Source organism: Pleuronectes platessa, chromosome 14, assembly GCF_947347685.1.
Source record: "Pleuronectes platessa chromosome 14, fPlePla1.1, whole genome shotgun sequence".
NCBI lineage: Eukaryota > Metazoa > Chordata > Actinopteri > Pleuronectiformes > Pleuronectidae > Pleuronectes > Pleuronectes platessa.
Genome location: NC_070639.1, coordinates 19,479,080 through 19,487,701, shown reverse-complemented (window position 1 = coordinate 19,487,701; position 8,622 = coordinate 19,479,080).

The following is an 8,622-nucleotide window of genomic DNA, read 5'->3' as shown; positions in this document are numbered from 1 at the left end:
AACAAGGAGACCTCATTGTCCTCTGTAAGAAAAGGGTTGTAAAGAAATCGGCGGTGGTTAAAATAGTCAGCTTGAAGTTCTCGTTACTCTCTAACCTTCCCTTTGTGTCCAACCTTTAATCTCAGGATATATAAACGGCTACAAAGTCAAACAAAAAAGCTCCATTGTTGATCGGATACCACATGATATCACTCATCTCAGCGCTTTATGAGTAGCTTAGAATAAAGATTTCAGAAACCACAAATAAAAAGGTCCCCCCCCCCCCCCCCCCCCCCGCCACCAGTGGAGGGACACAAGCATTCTGCCAGCATGGAGTCACCCGAGTAGTAAAACACTACACGGGTTCAGCATTCAGACGCAATTAAGTCGCCGTACACAAATTTAGAAGATCAGGGAAACAATACCACATCAAGTTCTCCTCGAGGGGTTTGTCACACAGCCCCCTGATCTGCAAGATTTGGCCGGGACGACAAGTTTGTGCTTAATTATTTCAAGGCCTGTGAGGAAAGCGGGCTTGTTAGAAGATTTATTGGCTTTTGTGACTTTGTGTTGAGTTCTGCAGTTGGGACGCATCTCTCTGCGTCTCCTGCTGTCATCACCAGTAATAAAAACATCCCCGGCCGAGTCCCAGTTCCTCGGAAATGTGACTCATGTGTCGCTCCCCTCTCTCCACTCGGAGGATCACACACAGAAGAGCTCATGTGTGACCCTGTGAAGTGATCCTGCAAACCAAACTCAGAAAATATGATAAAAGTGGGTTTCAAAGTGAAATGTTAAAAGCAGGAGATGTTAATGGTAAGTCCATGGACATAATTATTGCGTATGAATACAAATAAATAAATCTTTTAGTTTCCACACGGACTGTTAACCTGTGTTAACCAAAAATCCGGTCCCTTGCCCGAAGGTTCTGCAGATTCCCATGCAGAATAGAGAGTTGAATCCATATTTAATAATCACTCACCTGCTCTGTTGAGTAAGCTTTCTACTGCTTCGGCTGACTGACAGATTTATTGACTTGATTCTTTTGTGCTATCTGTGAGCGACCTGTGTGTCGTGTGAAGCTGGTTTTACGCAACTTTTAATAAAACAGCGGCTGCTGCGCCCACACGTGGTAATTAAAAAATGATTGTTATACAGGAGGGCAAAATGTATGCATGTGCAGAGTGTGTGTAATTTATTCTAACCTTTAATTAATTTTTGGCATTTTGAAATGTGACTTTATCTTTGTCATCATTAACTCGATGATTTACCTGTTTTTGAGTCTCGGGCAGTTTTCAATGAAGTGTTGGAACTTGTAAAACATTTCAGGGATAACGACCTTTGGGCCTCTGTCTTTTTTGTTATTTTATTTTGAATGACAAATGTAAGGCCCCAGCAGGCGACATGTACATACATTACATATTCATGCTGTCGACCTATTGCACATCATTCATAGTGAAAAAGGATATCGTGCACAAACGTGTGCACAGGCTGACAAACAACACACACACAACTTCCATCGGGTCTGCAGGCCTCTGCCAAAGAGTTGGGTCTGCTGTCTTTGTGCTTCTCCTCTTCTCTCTCTCTCTCCCTCTCACACACACACACGCACACACACACACACACACACACACACACACACACACACACACACACACACACACTACCCTTTAATTGTTTTTCATTCTTCACCGGCGAGTGTGTTCCTGTTCAGTTACATTCGTTAAAAGTGATGTGGGAAACATTCCCCCGCTGGTCTCAGATCAGCTCGACTCCTTTGTCTGGAGACGTTAGGACTTTATTTTCGTTGAATGCTCGTGCCAGGTTCGTTTCATTCTCCCCTATTTTGAGCCTAAAGCTTTTTGTTTCAACACGGTTTTTCCTGCAGCCCTTGAAGCCTTTATTATTTTTATCTCGCACCGCTCACACCCACTCGCTCTGCAACACGAAATATGAACCTGCTGAACGTTTAATTCAATAATAAACTAAAACATGGAGTTTTCCCAATAGTGCCGGTGTTTTCGTGGAGTTGCACTGTCTGGTTCAATTGAAACTTTATTGTCCTGCAGGGAGAGACATGGCCGAGCAAAGTTTTCACAGTCGTGGCGAGTTCCATGTAAACACATTATGTCATACTGTATTCGTGAATATATAGTCTATGGGCTTGTGCCGTCACACCATTAACTTTTAGTGTGGTATCACGGAGCAGCAGTGATTTACCACTACAGTGAAATACATATATATATATGACTTTTTTCTGTGGTCTTTTCTGTTTGTCTTCTGTCAGCTCCAATTTTTGGTTTTTAAGCTCACATGAGGCTTAAGGCCTCAACACAGTAAGTGTTAAAACTGGATTTGTCATGAAGCCTTTGCCTGAGGCTCAACATAAAGTCTCCTACACCAAAACCCACAGTCAGACATGCACTGAGCTCCAGACAGTTTCCTGAGGTCTTCCAGAGGGGGTGCGTGTGAATATGCAAATGCACCAGAGAGTTTCCCCGGGCCCAAAAAATGTCTGACTGAGTCCATGTGAAGATACTGATCAGAATACAGAAAAATATCTAGAAAATGGGAAAGGGGAAAATGGGAAAGGGAAAAAGGGAAAAACAATACAAATATATCTGGATATAAAGATACTTGATCGACCAAAAAGACACGAGATTCAAGAGCTTTTATTGATAAGTGCAGATGACATTGTTAATGTGCTGCAAACAAAACCACCACGGCAGGATTTGAACATTATGCTCTCCATGTTCGGACATTTTCTTGATACTGTAAGAATCGACCAGGACATAGGCCGAGTCCACCTTAAATTATCATGTGACCTTCTTCTGCAATAAATACTAAATGTTTTCCCATTCCTCTTGTACCATGCAAATTAAAGAGCGACCAAATCTTCTATATTAATCCAAGTGACCCTCAAAATTATTGAGATGCTCACTTAATACTCGCTGTATATATATGGCCAAATATTAATATTGAGTGCACCATTTTGGGAAACACACCTATTTGTTTTCATTCAAAGAGTTAGCCTGGATGAGGAGATCAATCTCCTTCTCTCGTCTGCATGCTCAATACGAAGCAGGAGGAAACAGGCTAGGTTCCAACACTTTGTCAAGGCCTCTTGGTTCTGGCAGATTATTTCCTTCCTGTTAACTCCGAGGTTCAGCTGCATGGCCACGTTCATGCTTGGGCTACAGCCATGGTAACCCCTTGGTCTGATTACGTCGGTCATACACTTGTAAAGTTAAAATGGGAGAAGTTTGTCCGTTACTGCTGTCAACACTGCAGAGGGCTCCCATTGTGCCGTGACCTTGTGCCTCTCTATACAGTGCATGCGCTTCCATTAGTTTTCGGTCCGACCTCCGTTTATTGGCCGTGGACTTCTGAAGATTGACCTCACTGCAGCAGAAATAGCCGAGCGGGTGTCATGGCTACGTTCACCAGTTAATGCACACACTGGGAACCATCGTGAACCCAAAACCACTGCTGCTCTCGACCTGGGATCTCATACGTCCCAAATTAAGTAGAAGGTACGGTGATGGGATTTACGATAGGAGGTCAGAAATAATTACAGCACGCAATCATTTAAAGATAGCTTGTGGCCATTTGGCAAAAAAATCCCTCATCTTCTCTCTCTCTCTCTCTCTCTCTCTCTGTTTCCCCCCCCCCTCCCTCCTTACCTTGGCCTTTCTTTACCACGCTCTCTCTCTCTCTCTCATCACAGGGGCCGGCAACACTGGGACACTACACTGTGCCGTATATATTAACTGGACAGGAGTTATGCTTGTCACACCCTCTCTCTCCCCGCGTCTCTCCCGGTGAAGGGAGTTCACGTGAAGTTCACGGTTCTTGGAGAGTTTTGGCCCGGGCCGGCGAAAATAAGCAAAGCGGAGGAGAACGCGGCGGAGCAGAGGTTAGTCAATTACAAGGCTCGACACTAGTAACTAACTTCTAACAAGCAAATTCTTGGCTCTGTCTTTGTGTGTGTGTTTGCGTGTGTGTGTGTGTGTGTGTGTGTGTGTGTGTGTGTGTGTGTGTTTGTTCGGGACGGGGAGAGGAGAAAAGTGGCACGGGTGCACGGGGGCTGTCAATGGAGAACGGGTGTTTGTGTGTTTTTGCACTCAGGGACACATGTTTTTTTGTGTGTGACATGTGGAGGGCAGGACAAACAGTGCAAGAGGAAGGGACAGATGTGCAATTACACCACAGGGAGCCGGGGACAAATGACAGGGCCGCCCGTTAAACAATCAGCATGGACGATCGATGGCCTCGGTGATGGAAGTGCTGGTCTGGAAAAGAGAAAGTTAAGACGGGAATGTGTATGAAAGCATTTGTGCTCATCTTCTAGGCTGACACAACAATACGACACTGTGTGGCTCCATCTCTTACAGCACAAGTGGGACATCGCTCACTATGACTACCACTGTGTTATTCTCTCACGCACTGTGTCGCCAATCGCTTCATCTCATCTTATCTTAGAAATCTGAAAAACACACACACACACCCAAACACGCTTCTCTGTGCCACGGATCAAATGCTCTCAGTACCTGCCCAATGCCAGGAACACATGGATGTTATTAGAACTGTCACAAAGTTGTTCCTCGGTGTAATGTGCTGTCTCTTGTGTTGCAATCCCCATGTCCAGACTGCGGCGTGGCTCCAATCTATTAACCCATCTTTGCAGGAGACTTGGAACATCCCGGGGCGGTGAGAACTGGCTTTATTTTGGATGATCCCTGATGGTGCAGAGAGGAGACCCGCCAGAGGAAGGGGAAACTTCACCCAGGATCCTTTTAACAAAAACAGTGGGGATGCGAAACTTCCTCGTGTTTTTTTGTCCTCTGGCGATTGGAAAGGAAAATAGTTCCCAGGTTGTGTTTTTTGGGAAAGGGACGAGGTGAAAGTCGTTTTTTATGAGCTCAGTTCAACTAAAGTTTCGAGCAGTAATTGTGAATTTCAAAAACAGCTCACGTTGGGATTTTTTAAAAGGGGGCACGAGAATGCATTTCTTAGAATTTGCTCTATTTTTTTTCATTCTGCAAATGTTATTCTTCAATGTCGATTAAAATTGTTTAAATGATGTACTTTTTGTATATAGCCACCTATGCAGTCAGGTGTTTATTTCACCAAACACTATTTTTGGCTCATGGAGGCAGTTTGGGGCTCAGTGTGCGCACCCTGTGGTGATGTGTGGTATGACGTCCTGGATTTGAGCCAAGTCCGTGACCTTTGCCGAACCTCGTCCCTCACATGGTTTAAACTGACCACTGTCCCTTCAGCTAAAAGGAAATATTTCAAATCTTGCTTTCAACTTTCAACTCCACCTGCCGCCTCTTGGTATTGTGTCAAAAATCTAAATCACATGAAATCAAAAATGTTTAAACGTGAGGAATGTGCCTCGGGGAGAGTCTGGGAGAAGTAGGAGCAAAAATCAAGCTGCTCTTACAAATACCATACGGAATGCATATATGTATGAATTTACAAACACACACACACCCACCCACACACACACACACACACACACACTCACGCACACACTCACCAAGTCTTCTTGTTTACAGGGGTTTAAAGTGCTTGTTTTCCTCATCGCTGCACTTACCTCTGAGTTTCTCTTATTTGGGATGATCAGGCTACAACAAGATTGCATGACATTGTTTACTCCAAACGTTTGTAAGTCTAACTGTGTGTGTGTGTGTGTCTGTGTGTGTGTGTAACTCTATTCTGGAAGTATACAAGGTAGCGGGCCCAGCCAATCCAAGAATGTGTTTACAAACCCTAATCCCAGAACAGTCGGATAAAAGTCGGATCTGTAACTTAGCTCAAAATGTCAATAGAAAGACTCTCCATCTCTGTCTGACACTTGTGAAAGTGGACATACACACACTCACTGTAACATAAGCAAACATGATGTAAATATTCTACACATGGCTGCTCTGGCAGAAGAGTTGAGGGGATTGAAGCCAGTTCTGGGTTTTCTGCCATCTTTCGTTTTAATCCATTATTTCATGATTTCATAAATGCTATGTTTAAATATTCGGTTTATTTCTGTAAAATTCAATTCTCTTTCTTTTATATTTAACATACTTATTTTGGTCATTGTTATGATTCGTCCTCTCAGTGCAGCGTGCCATGTCTGGTAGCATTACAGTTTATCAACTTTCTGCTACAAGGACGCCATCTTGTGTTGACACACAGAAGTGAAAGGCCAGTGTCAGTGACACTGAGAATGAATAACACCACTTATGTGCAATAATACTCTGTTTTATATACTATCATGTATTTTCCCCAACATATTCATGTTCGTTTGCAATAATCCACATTTATTTACTTTATTACTACTATCAATATACTGCCACTTTTGTTTAGAATTAGGCTAATTACTTTTTATTTTCATTGCTATATTTATTTCTGTTTTGCAAAGGTTCTGCATTTACTACATAAACAGTTTATATTTAAATGTTAAACATTATAAAGTTTATTTTACTTAACTTTATTTTCTCAGATATTTTGTAGACTTAATACTTTGGAGCGAGCTGTTACAAGAATAGCTTATCTTATCTTATCTTATCTTATCATATCAAATTATATCTTATCTCATTAAATCATATCTTATCTTATTATTTTAATCTTATCTTACCTTATTTGAAAGTCTGTGGCATAAAGTGTCCGAACAGATATACCTGGCAAACCTTGTATGAAAGCAGCTTGTAAACGTGTGTTACTCCCATTAAATGACTCCTTTATCTGTGTAGCACTGTGTTCACACACTGCAGCAGCCACTTGCAGCTGAAGTTGGCACCTGTGTTGCGTACCTCTCGCTCAGCCTCCACTGAGAGAAGCAGGCAAACAGCAAAGATGCTTCACAGACTGCAGCACAAGTTGCCTGGTGCACATGTGCATGCACTTTAGCGAGCACGTCGTCTGCTTCCCATCAAGGCGTCCCACGACTCTTGTTGCACAAACAGCCCCTGTTTATTGTCTCTGTCCCGAAGAGAGAGAAACCTGCCCCGTCTTCACACAGGAACAGATACGGAGCCAAAGCAGCCACAGTCGACAGCAGCCCCCCCCCCCCCCCCCCCCCCCCCCCCCGTCTCCCACCAACACCTCACGCAGCCATGTTTTCACAACCAGAGATAACAGAGAAGAAGAGGATGGGGGGGGTGCAGGGACAAACGGTTACGGTCTGGAGTTTGATGAATTACAAAATCGCTACATGTGTGTGAATGTGTGTGTTTGTGTGTGTGTGGGGTCAGCTTGATGTTTATCCACCCATCCACCCGTCTCTTCCATTGTATCGAGCGAAATAAAGTTTTTTCGAATACATTATTTTTCTCAAGGAGCGGGACAACTTTGCCAAAAATACATGTTATGATGAATCTTCTCTCACTGGGGCCTTTATCTGCACGGCAATTCATCAGGCTCAGCCCCCCCCCCCCCTTGTTCAGGGCGACTCCAGTAACTCCTGATGTGTTTTGTCGTTCTGTACATGAAGGGGTCCCGAGGCAACGCCGCACCTAAAAGCCATGAGATGCATTGATGTGCACAAAATGGACTTTTAAATCCCCGAGCAGCAGCAGCACCTAGTTGGGTGGGCTGTGGAAGTAAGGCAGCAGCTGAGCCATCACCTCCAGGGCCTGCATTAACTCCTAAAGATCCCTGTCTCTCCCAAACACCCTGAGCCCGGGTCCAGGTTGGGCCTGTGTGTGTGTTTGCGAGGAGGCCCGCTGATGTGAGAGTGTGCGTGGCTCTGGGAAGCCTGATGGATTATACTTTCAGGGCATAATTCAGCCCCGTAAAAAGAAGTGAGATTGCTTCATTTCACGGTTTGTATTAAACAAGTTTCTCTCTGTCTGTCTCCCCCGCTCCTGTAATTACAGTCATTGGTATCAGATGAAACCCCACACAGAGCCGATCTCTGGATGTGCCCTTTGTGTAAGCAACATCTCACTGCGAGATGGATGGAGGACCGGAGGAGAGTTCACACAAATGGAAAGGCATTATAGTGTCGGGTTACATCTAAGTTTTCTCTCTCTGTCCCCTCAGCCTCTGCCTCCTTTCCCTTTTCTCTATTTGTTCATTTACTACCCTTAACTCTTATTCCCCCTCTAACTTCTCCTGTTTTGCATGTGCTGTTGTTTTTACTGTAACAGCACGGCACGTAGGAGCAGAGGACCACCAACACTCCACTGCAGGAGATAAGACATGGAGGCACTCTGTTTATCTGACTGATCTACGGAAATGACTGTCTGCAGCGTAACACTGTCGAGCCTTTTACAGTGGCAACCCTTCATTAATGCTTTGTGTGAGGCTGTGTGTGTGTGTGTGTGTGTTAGTGTGTGAGAATGCAGTCAGTGTAGGTGGAGACACAACTCATCTCTGGTGGGGACGACGCTGCATTCCTCAGGCACTATTTCTCTCTCGGAGGGACACGTGGAAAAACACACCCGTTCTAACCTGGCCGTGCACTCCAACAGACACACACACACACACACACACACATGCACTGACTGACAAAGACTGACACATGCTGCCACATGCACACAGATGTCGACAGGCAGATCTATTTATACCGGTGCTACAGTAAATCTATCCGCTCACTTGTCTATTTTCTCTGGCTTTGCCCGTGTAGCACTGAATACC